The sequence below is a fragment of the Somniosus microcephalus genome, chromosome 8, assembly GCF_052327205.1.
Source record: "Somniosus microcephalus isolate GS21.2 chromosome 8, FLI_Smic_1.0, whole genome shotgun sequence".
Lineage (NCBI taxonomy): Eukaryota > Metazoa > Chordata > Chondrichthyes > Squaliformes > Somniosidae > Somniosus > Somniosus microcephalus.
In genome coordinates this window covers 189,590,418-189,602,564 of record NC_140994.1, presented here as the reverse complement: position 1 = coordinate 189,602,564, position 12,147 = coordinate 189,590,418, and the positions used below count along the sequence as shown (strand labels likewise).

Sequence of the window (12,147 nt, the reverse complement as noted above, 5' to 3'; positions counted from 1 at the left end):
GGCCACCTTCAGAGTTCCGGAGCGACGTTTTGACCATGTCAATGTGGACCTGGTAGGACCACTCCCACCCTCCCATGGTTTTTCACACATCCTGACTATGGTTGACCGCACCACCAGATGGCCGGAGGCGGTCCCCCTGTCATCCACTACTTCGGCGGACGCGGCCAGGGCGTTCATTTCCTCCTGGATCACCCGTTTCGGAGTGCCCGCAGATATTTCGTTAGACAGGGGACCGCAGTTTTCCTCCGGACTCTGGAATACAGTGGGCCAAGGACTCGGTGTCAAATTACACTGCACCACAGCCTACCACCCACAGGCGAATGGCCTCTGCGAACGCTTCCACCGGTCAATGAAAGCCGCCCTGAGGGCCAGCCTCCAGGACGCTGGATGGGCAGACAAGCTACCGTGGGTCCTGTTGGGCCTTCGCACGGCCCCCAAAGAAGACCTTCACTCTTCATCAGCGGAACTTGTGTATGGTCAGCCGCTGCGAGTCCAAGGGGACTTCCTACCAACATCGACGGAGCCATGGTCCGCGTCTGCCCAGCTTGCTAGTCACCAAGAGGCAGCCAGATGTTTCGCACCGGTGCCCACTTCGCACCACGGGCTGCAGAGGTCACACGTTCCCATGGAGCTTCACAAGGCTGAATACGTTTTTATTCGCCATGACGCACATAGGGATCCGCTCAAGGCCCCATATACCAGTTCCTTCCGTGTGTTGGAAGCAGGGGACAAAACCATCACGGTAGATGTCGGTGGTAAACCGGACCACATTTTGGTCGACCGCTTAAAGCCAGCACATTTAGACCTCGACCGCCCCGTCGAGACAGCACAACCGCCGAGATGGGGTCGGCCACCCATCGTCGTTACGGCAGACCGAGTGCGACCGCCCGCCAGACCGCCAGCCGACCAGCAGCCTCCGCCTCGAGAGTACAGGAGTCATTCTGACAGGCTCATCAGACCCCCTCACCGTTTGACTTTGTCCGTTAAAGCGAATTCTGGGGGGCACATGTGGCAGAACCACTGAATGACTCTGGCTAACTGTATATAATTCTCTTTAACGATGTTATAACACCAGCCTAAACCTGTACCATTGTGTTAGGCATTACTGTGTTTTGTATATAGAGTTTGCACGTACAGGGCGTGGCCCCTTTAAGAGCGCGGGGAAAACGCGATGACATCACGTCGCAAACCACGGGACTGCCCAGGCAGTCTTTTTGGCAGCTCCGTTGAGTAAAGACCTGTTTAGTTGTTCTCTTGTGTCGATCTCCGTTATTCATTGGAATTTGTTAATTCCTACACCTTCACAAAACTTATACATCAATACAGACAATGTCAGTAGAAAATATTTGAACAGGTATTTAATTCTGACAAATATGAATAATTTTGGTAGACTGTAGGCCACCATAGTATTAAATATTTAATAGTTGCTGAAGTGACTGAGTAATATTAATTATATCTATTATGGGTCTTTTGCTAGTCACAATTCCTCCATTCACTGATGTGACCCATACTAATAAATATGATAAGCATAACAATTGAAATTCGAACAAAGTCATTGATTGTATTTTTAGCAAAATTTGCACAGAAAAAGAAAACAAAATTAGATGTTTAACATTAAATTTGGTGGAAGCTTTCTTTACTACCAGAAATACTCCCTCTGAATTAATCTCAAGTAATAATAATTTTATAGGTCACACATGCTAATTACTAGCATGAATTTAATGGAGATCAAAACACTGTGAGCAGGCTGAAGTATCGAAGGACAGAGGGATGAAAGTTGAAATGATTTCATACAGATGCGGCCTGACCTGCTGAGTATTTCCAGCACCTTTTATTTTTATTTAATACAGGTGACAACTGATAACTGACAACTTGTGAAACAGAGCAGCGGAATGCTTTTCAAGAAAGGACAACCTAAAGCTGTATGGTGGCCTTGCTAATGAGTTAATATGGCGCTAATTTCACTTATAATCATGTGCCCTCGTGATACATCCCAGTACTTGACTAACTGCATTGAAAAATAGGCTCACATTAACTCGATAGGCTCAGTTGAAGGATCAGTTCACTGTGGCTCTGTGGAATGGTGAAGAATAATGCTGTCAAATGAAAGATATGTCTGCAGAAGCTGTCCCATCCAATCCAGCCATTGATTGCAATTGCCCATTGAGATAAGAAGCTGGTGAGCTCCCTGTTACCCCAGGTCCAGAGATGCTTCATCGCTGTGTGGATGAGGAGATGGCAAATGAGCTAGCTTTCTGGATAAGACTCATTTTAACCTCAACAATTTTTTGTTCTGTTTCTTTCAGGTAACAAGCTTCCGTCTTACACGAACTCACTGTCCACCTCAGCAACTAAGCGAAATTCAGCTCAAACTCCACTTTCAACTGTAAGCAATTTCCTTTTGTAAAGTTTTACTAAGGACTCAGTACAGGTGCTTCAGTTGTCTTTATATTTACATGTTACTGGTGGTAACTGATGGGAAGTCAGTGAATACAATTTTATAAGGGAGTGGAAATGGAGTGGTCCTGGTGATGGTAAGTGAGAGGCTGGGGTGTTTAGGAGTGAGTGTTGGTTATGCGATGCTTTGGGGGATCATGGGGGAGTCGTTTAAGGGAACAAGGAATTGAGATGTATTGTGGGTTATTGAGCAGTTTTGGGAAAGTAGGGAGTTTTGATGAAGGAAAGAACTGAGGATTTGGGGGTAGGGTATTTGACGTAGAGTACTGAATACTGAATGGAGCTGGAGCTGCAATGAGCAGTTGAGTATGAAAGGATTAGTGAGTATTAGTGCGGATTGGTGAGTATTTGAGGGATCGGAATAGTCTGTAATCAACTGGGAAAAATTTGGATTCCATTCACTTAAGGACAGATTATTAAGTCAATTTTCTGGATTCCATTCACTTAGTGAAGTGGAGACAAAATAGTTTTGGGGCGGGGAGAAGACATGGAAGGCAGAGAATGGAAAAAAACAGGGAGGCCAAGAAAGGGAATGAGGCTGGGGAGGCCAGGTGCTGAAGCAAAAGGGCGGGAGGATAGGCCTGGCATCAGAAATGTCTGTGCAACGGAAGGCTGAAAGGGTGAAGAATAAGAAGAATTAAGTGGGGAAAATGTATTTATAAATACTGAAAAATATATATGCAACTAAAAATTTAAAGAAGTTGGAAAAACGAAAGTACTTACCTGTAAGCAAATTACAAAAACAAGATGGCAATGAAGCTGTGAGAAAGCGTTTAGAAATTTGATGTGAAGCCAACTAGTCGGCAAATGATGGAATCATGTCATAGAATCATAGAATAGTACAGCACAGAAGGAGGCCATTTGGCCTAGTGTGTCTGTGCTGGCTCTTTTGAAGAGCAATCCAGTTGGTCCCTCTCCACTGGGTGTAATGCAGAGAAGAGACACACAGCTGATCCCTAGTGTGAGGAGTCTGAGTTTTGAGCAAAGACTGGAGAAACCTGGGCTTTTCAGCCATGAAATGAAGCATCTGAGATGTGACCTTCTGGAGGTATGTTAGATGGCAAATGGTACGGGAAAGGTAAACCCAGAACATTATTACAAATTAAATTGTGTGAGTAGAATAAGGAGCCATAGGTTCAAACTAGTAAAAGGTAAATTTAAGACTGATATCAGGACGTTCTTCTTCACACAGAGTGACCAACACTTGGAATGGTCTCCCAGATAGAGTAGTGTAGGCATAAACAGAGGAATCATTTAAGAACCAAGTGAACAATGCAATGGGGGGACTTTCTGGATGGACGAGCTGAAAAGGTCCAAATAGCCTTCCTCATCGGTAATTATTCTGTGATATTGTGATGACTTTGCCAATGGTAATTTCCACCCTTAAATATTAGATGATGATTATTTCCCAAATTTAGACTCTGCAAACTCAAAAAATAACACAGCCATTCAAGGACTACAGCTAAATCTCTGTTTCAAGAGAAATTTGGAACAGACATTCTGCCCATTTCATTCAAGGCAGCTCCTCTCCAGCCTTTGCAACATCTACATTTAACTGGCCTTAAACATTTTGATGCATCGTTTATCTTGGACATTGCAAAGCTTTTGACAGGATGTGGCACCTTGCATTTCTCAACATGTTATCTTGTTTGGTCATTTCTGCAAAACTATTTTGACGGCTATTTATTTTCCACTCAGACCACTCTATTTGGGCTGTTGTTTGATAGTTGACGGCTCATCCCCTGACTCTTTTTCTTTTAACTCATGGGTCTCAGTCCTTTTTATCCCTTTTTCTGAAGCAAGGATGGGCGGGTGTTCGGAGGTGGTGGTTTGTAGCATAAGAACAGACTCTATATTGTCCTAGACGTCCAGAATGGTCTGCGAGTGATAAGTTAATTTGACTTTAGAGAGGATGAGGGAATAGTTTTTTAGGTGGTTGAGCCAGATGTGATGATTGATGACCAGAGCAGTCTGACAGGTAAGCTGAGCCCACGACCCATGGGTTTGAAAATGCAAGGGCGTGTGTTGTACCAGTGGTAACAGTGGGAGTGGGAGACTGAAGACTCCAGCAGGGACGAGAGCATTGAAAGTGGAAGTAAGGGAGCTGTTGAGTAGATCAATCAACATTACATGGATGGAGGGCCAGACAAGAGGGAGTTAGATGCTAAAGAGGATGTTGGAGAGAGATCTTGAGGGTAGTCTTTTCTGGGGCAGGCAAGAGCATGTGGTTAGCAACAAAACTAAGGGGGGGAGGGACCTGGTGGGGAGAAATCTAGAATGCTAAAGAGAAAGGAGAAGGAAACACTGCAGGAAAGTGATTGGGGTAAGGATAACCTGATTGTGTCAGGAAGGGACAGAGCGTACAAACAAAAGAGTGCACTAACAAATAAGGTCCGGGTAAGAAAAAATGGTAATAAGACAAATTGGGCCATAGTACAAAAAAAGTTAAGATATCTTAAAATGTTAAAAAGACAAATCTAAAGGCACTGTAACTGAATACACGAAGCTTTCGTAATAAGGTAGATGAATTAACAGCACAAATAAATGTAAACGGATACGATATAATTGCAATTACGGAGACATGGCTGCAGGGTGACCAACACTGGGAGCTGAATATCCAAAGATATTCGATATTTAGGAAGGACAGGCAAAAAGGAAAAGGAGGTGGGGTGGCGTTGTTAGTAAAATATGAAATCAGAGCAATAGTGAGAAAGGATATTGGCTCAGAAAAGCAAGATGTAGAATCAGTCTAGGTGGAGGTAAGAAGCAACAAGGGGCAGAAAACATTGGTGGGAGCTGTCTGTAGGCCTCCAGACAGTAGTGGTATGCAGGGGATGGCATCAAACAGGAAATTAGAGATACATGTAACAAGGGTACAACAGTAATCATGGGAGACTTTAATCTACATATAGGCTGGCCAAACCAAATTATCAATAATACTGTGGAGGATGAATTCCTGGAGTGTGTACTGTTGTGTATGTACCTTTAAGAGAATAACTGGTCTCAGACTGCAGTACCGGCAGTGACCACCCCTGTATAAAAGGCGCTAGAGAGCCTCTGTTGTTTAGTTTCACTACTGACTTCCACCAGTAAAGATTTGTTTGTTTTCACTCCTGCTGGTCCGTGTCTCAATCATTCACGGGCTTAACACTGGCGACGAATAAGAAACGAACTTACCTGCAACTCGGCAGCACCTCAGACGACGTTGTTGAAGGTCGGAGCCAGAAGAAAGAAAAAAAATATAGAGTCCAAAGAAACTCGGGAAACGGGCGTCGACCGTCAATCATCGGTTTGAAAACTTGCAGGAGAGACTTTCCAGAGCCAGGTTGGGTTCCTCGGTCTGTGGTTTCCCAGCTAAATCGGGCTGGTGGCAGGTAGTGCTCTGATCCTTCCTGGGCTGCGGCGGGCTGAAGCTCGATCGGGTGGCTTTTCAATGGGGCCGGGCAGCGAGTCGGGAAGCAAAGAGCGAGAGAGAGGGTGGAGCACACAGGGCGCGGCCGGTGCTTCGAAGCCGGACAGCAATCGGACCTAAGAAGAGGGAGGGAAGTGTCCCAGAGGGTCCGCTCCACGACGGGAAAATAATAAAAGAAAAAGAATCAATATTTAACGCGCAAGAAACCGTGGAAAGCAGCGCTAACAACAGCGGGGAAGATGGCAAAGCGCGGGAGGCGCCATTTTGTTAAATCGGGGAATGAGGCAAAGCGCGGGAGGCACCATTTTAGATTTGCAAGATGCCGAAGACTGGCTGTATCACTGCTTTTGACAATACATTAGAGGACTGGACCACGTATGTGGAAAGAGTCGAGGTATATTTCGAGGCAAACGAAATAGCGGAGGGGAAAAAGGCATCGATATTGCTAAACTTAATGGGTGCTAGAACGTATGGCCTATTGCGGGACCTGATTACTCCAGCCAAACCGAAGGCAAAGAGTTTTAACGAAATTGTTGCTGTCCTACAGGAACACTTAAACCCTGCACTGCTGTTGATAGCAGAAAGATTTAAATTCCACAGGAGAACTCAGCACAAAGATGAGAGTAATGCTGAGTATCTTACGGAACTACGCAAGCTATCAAAGCACTGCCAGTTCAGAGCAGGACTGGCAGATACCCTACGGGACAAATTTGTCTGTGGACTCCTGAGTGAAGGAACACAGAAGAAGTTACTCTCAGAAAAAGAGCTGACGCTAGATAAGGCTTTCAGCGTGGCAGTATCATATGAAGCAGCAGCCAGGGGAGCTGCAGAAATTCAACAAAAACCACAAGAATACGGCACCCACGAAATGACACGGGGATTTGCAAAATGTTATCGCTGCGGCAGAACTAACCATGACCAGAAGGACTGCTGGTCCAAAGACAAAATATGCAGACAATGCGGGAAGATTGGACACATTGCACGAGTTTGCAGGTCTGGGAAGAAGTCCAGCAACAACAAAAAGGCTACTAAGGAACCATACAAGAATGTACAAAAGATGATGGACAGTAGTTCCGAAGACCAGATGAGCGATAGTGAATCCGGAAACAGGAGACTAAGCTGTCTCAAACTTCACAATGTAATCGCAAAAGAGGATCACCGAACCATTTGGGTCACTCTCACGATAGCAGGGTCCCAAGTTAAAATGGAATTGGATACAGGATCAGCGCTAACCATCATGAATCGATGAGACTACGAGCGGCTATTTTCACATATACCCTTGAGAGAGACATCCATCGTCTTGACGACGTATACGGGGCAAAAAGTATACCCCAGAGGAAAAATAAGGGTGCCTGTCGAATACAATGGCAAGAAAATACGGAAATTGTATCTCTACATACTGCCAAATGGTGGACCACCGTTATTGGGATGGGAATGGATCAGGAAGATAAACTTAGATTGGCATTCCATTCATGCAATGACGGTGGACGGTAAAAAAGATGAAGACGTCACTCCTGGACGATTGTCAACAATCTTAGCTAACGCCAAAGAGGTATTTCAACAAGAACTGGGCACGCTTAAAGGAGTAACCGCCTCGATAAAAATAGAAGAGAATGCAGTTCCCAAGTTTTTCAAAGCAAGACCGGTACCATATGCAATTCGCCCAGCCGTCGAGGCAGAGCTGGAGAATCTGGAGATGGCGGGCATGTTGTCTAAGGTTGACTGGAGCGAGTGGGCGACACCCATCGTTCCTGTCATGAAGAAAACATTAAGCAATAAGTCCGGAGAGCCAAGGAAGATTCGCATCTGTGGGGATTTCAAGGTGACGGTGAACCCTGTCCTTCACACAGTACAATATCCTCTTCCAAGGATAGAAGACATCTTCGCCTCACTGTCTAGAGGGAAGCGTTTTACAAAAATTGACCTAGCACAAGCATATTTGCAGATGGAGGTTGAAGAGTCCTCTAGGAAGTATCTCACGATAAACACTCACAAAGGTCTTTACCAGTATCATCGATTGGTATTCGGAGTAGCATCGGCTCTGGCGATATGGCAAAGAGCGATGGAACAAGTCCTGCAAGGGATTCCGGGGACTCAGTGTTACTTGGACGACATCCTTGTAACAGGTGAAGATGCCAGTGAACACCTTAACAATCTAGAACAGGTGCTGACTAGACTACGGGAACATGGGCTGCGAGCCAACCGCCCCAAGTGCGAATTTTTTAAGAAACAGATATCGTATTGTGGTCACGTGATTGATGAAGAGGGGTTACATAAGTCCCCTGACAAAATTGAAGCGGTTGTTAAGGCCCCAGCACCTGAAAATGTGTCGCAACTGAGGTCATTCCTCGGGTTGGTGAATTACTATCATAAGTTTTTGCCGAATTTGTCGACAATTCTGCACCCACTGAACGCCCTGCTACGAACGGGGGTAGCATGGAAATGGAACGATGATTGTAAGTGTGCTTTTCAGAAGAGTAAGGACTTAATCACTTCAAGGGAAGTATTGGCTCACTACAACCCAGCACTGCCGATCAGGCTGGCGTGTGATGCGTCTCCCTACGGCATTGGGGCGGTACTGTCACATAAATTCCTTGATGGTTTAGAGAGGCCGATAGCTTTTGCGTCACGCTCGTTAACTTCTGCCGAGCGTAACTATGCCCAGATTGACAGAGAGGCCCTCAGCCTAGTGTGGGGGGTGAAGAAGTTCAATCACTATCTGCACGGTCAAAAATTTACTCTACTAACCGCTCATCAACCTCTTGTCTCCATTTTCAACCCTCAGAAGGGCGTACCGATAATGACGGCACAACAGCTGCAGAGATGGTCCCTTTTCCTAGGGGCACACCAATATGACATCGAGTACAAAGGAACTAAACAGCATGGAAATGCTGATGGATTGTCACGCCTACCGTTGCCGACGGTGGAAGAAGAAGACCTTGCAGTGGATCCAATGGAGTTATTCCACTCGACCATAGTCGAATGTCTCCCTGTGATGAATGCAAACATAGAAAAGGAAACACGGAATGACCCGACACGATCACGGGTCTATGATTTAACGGTGAAGGGATGGCCAGCACATGGCGAACCACTGCTGCCAGCATTCTCGCCGAGAAGAGAACAGCTGTCAGTGTGCAGAGGAACCTTGATGTGTGGATCCAGAGTAGTAATTCCACCTAAGTTGACGGATAGAGTGCTCAATGAGCTTCATGAGGGTCATCTGGGTGGGGTAAAAATGAAGAACTTAGCCAGAGCGTTTGTGTGGTGGCCTGGAATCGATAGAGAAATCGAAGAGATGACCAAGAGCTGTGCAGGATGCCAGAAGGTCCAAAACGCCCCACCACAAGCTCCTCTGCATCCATGGGAGTGGCCCTCATCTCCATGGCAAAGGGTGCACATTGATTTTGCTGGTCCCTTCATGGACTCGATGTTTTTAATTGCGGTGGATGCACAAAGTGGCCAGAGGTAATAAAAATGTCCTCAACCACCACAGAAAAAACTATCACAGTTTTGCGAACCATATTCGCCAGGAATGGGCTGCCTGAACGGATTTGCTCTGACAATGGACCACAGTTTGTGTCTGAAGAGTTCCGGAGGTTCTTAAAGAACAATGGCGTTAAGCATTACACATCTGCCCCATATCATCCAGCCACTAATGGATTGGCCGAGAGGTTTGTCCAAACATTCAAGAAGGCTATCAAGGCAATGTGTAATGAAGATATACCCCTACAACACAAGGTGGACAACTTCTTGTTTGCCTACCGGAATGCGACACATGCGGTTACCAACCAAACTCCTGCCATGATGTTCTTCAATCGAAGGCTACGATGCCGCTTGGATTTGGTTAAGCCGAACATCAGAAGAGATGTGGAGAACAGGCAGTTTCAGAATATGAATGAAAGACCGACCAGGAGTTTTAAGATAGGTCAACCAGTTTTGGCCCGGGACTACCGCACTGAGAAATGGCAGCCAGGAACGATTTGTACACAACAAGGACCTCTCATGTATACCGTGGACTTTGGAGAGAGCATTGTAAGACGCCATGCTGACCAGATTCTAGAGTCACTGGAAAACGTCAACTCCACACCACGATCTGATACACCTGGCGATGAAACCGATGTACCAATTGCATCTACCGCAGAATCGGTGATATTGGAAGCAGATGAACCAAACAACGACATTGATCCCGACTGAACCTTGCCAGAAGAACCTGATACCCCAAAGAGGCGTTATTCAGACAGAATCAGGAAGCCTCCTCAAAGACTGAACTTATAATTGCTTAACCTCAACCAATGTATCTAGCAACCGTAATTGTGTTTGTAATTCGTTATCATTTAGTTGTTAAATGAATGTTATGTACTGTTTATCTAAAAGGGGAGGAATTGTTGTGTGTGTACCTTTAAGGGAATAACTGGTCTCAGACTGCAGTACCGGCAGTGACCACCCCTGTATAAAAGGCGCTAGCAGCCTTCTGTAGTTTCAGTTTCCCGATTGTCTCCATTCAGTAAAGACTAGTTATAATCAACTCCTGCTGTCTGTGTCTCAATTATACATGGACGTAATAGTTAGCACCTTAAGAGGGCAATAAGTGGGGCGTGAAGCGGCTAGCGCCCGGGCGCGCCGAGACCTGTGCCTCTGGCGAAATTGAGCAGACATTTAGCGGCGGCGCAAATCCGCAACGCCTGCTCAGCTGCGCGCGCAGATCCTGACGTCATTTCATGGTGCAACGCCCTTGGGGCGCCCCAAACCGGAACTTCAGTGGCGCCCCCCTCCTTTCCGCCTGGCGCTCCCAGTGACTGTTTGACTGGAATGGTTCCCAGTCGCTGTGGGGCTGGGGGGGGTGCTATTTAAAGGGGGTTCTTCCTGGCTTCTTTGTGGTAGCCATTTTTGGACCACTCCTTCTGTGAGAGAGAGAGAGAGATTTGCAGAGAGACAAAGGGAGAGAGCTTTCTGCATGGAGTCAGTGCTCGCAGAGGTACTTCTGGCTTCGGCCCAGAACTTTGTAGTTGGTTTGATTTTTCACTGGCATAACCTTGAGTGGCCACATACTATGGGGGCTGCAATGGGTGGAAACTTTGGGTTTCTCCATTACATTGAGAGGGCTCAGAGACGCCGAGAGAGAGTGCCAATCATGGCCAGACGGAGGAGGGCCAACAGGCGTCGGCACAGGAGGCCTTACCCTCCCAAGGTATTCCGCCAACAGTTCTCATACCTCAGCATGTCTGAGGAGCAGTGTTTTCGGAGGCTTCGATTCAGCAGGGAGGTGGTCACTGAGCTCTGCCACCTGCTTCAGCCAGATCTGCAGCCTCAACTGAGGAGCAGGACGTCTCTGTCGGTGGCAGTGAAGGTGACAGTGGCTCTCAACTTCTATGCCACTGGCTCCTTCCAATCTGCTACTGGGGACATTGCCAATGTCTCCCAGTTCGCGGTGCATTGCTGCATCCGCCAAGTCACGAATGCCCTCTTTAAAAGGAGACGTCAGTACATTTCCTTCCACATGACCCTGGACAAGCAGCTAGAGCGCGCAATGGGATCTGCAAGAATAGCAGGCTTCCCCATGGTCCAGGGCGCCATTGACTGCACGCATGTGGCTTTGCGGGCGCCGCAAGAAAATGCCGAGGATTACTGCAACCGGAAGGGGTTCCATTCGTTGAACGTCCAGTTGATGTGTGACCACAGACAGCTGATACTAGCTGTCAATGCCCACTTTCCAGGCAGCAGCCACGACGCCTTCATTCACAGAATCACAGAAACCCCACAGTGCAGATAGAGGCCATTTCGGCCCATCGAGCCTGCACCGACACATATCCCACCCGATCCCCGTAACCCCTACACCAACACATATCCCACTCTATCCCTGTAACCCCACGTATTTAATCCCCCTAACACTAAGGGTCAATTTATCATAGCCAATCAACCTAACCCGCACATCTTTGGACTGTGGGAGGAAACCGGAGCACCCGGAGAAAACCCACGCAAACATGGGGAGAATGTGCAAACTCCACACAGACAGTCAACCGAGGCCAGATTCGAACCCGGGTCCCTGGCGCTGTGAGGCAACAGTGCTAACCACTATGCCACCATGCTGCCATTCTGCGCCAGACTTCTGTGGCAGACCTTTTCAAAGCCCCGGCTCACTCAGGAGGCTGGCTTCTTGGGGACAAGGGCTATCCTTTGTGCACCTGGCTGATGACCCCGCTCCATGCGCCCAGCACCCCTGCTGATGAATGATACAATGAGAGCCATCAAGCGACCAGGAACATCACTGAGCACACAAT

At 47.0% G+C, this 12,147-nt stretch overlaps 1 pseudogene; it reads left to right on the top strand.

Annotated features, from left to right (window-relative positions):
* The window catches only part of LOC147113970 (uncharacterized), a 113,231-nt pseudogene that overhangs the window by 81,884 nt on the left and 19,200 nt on the right, over positions 1–12,147 (top strand).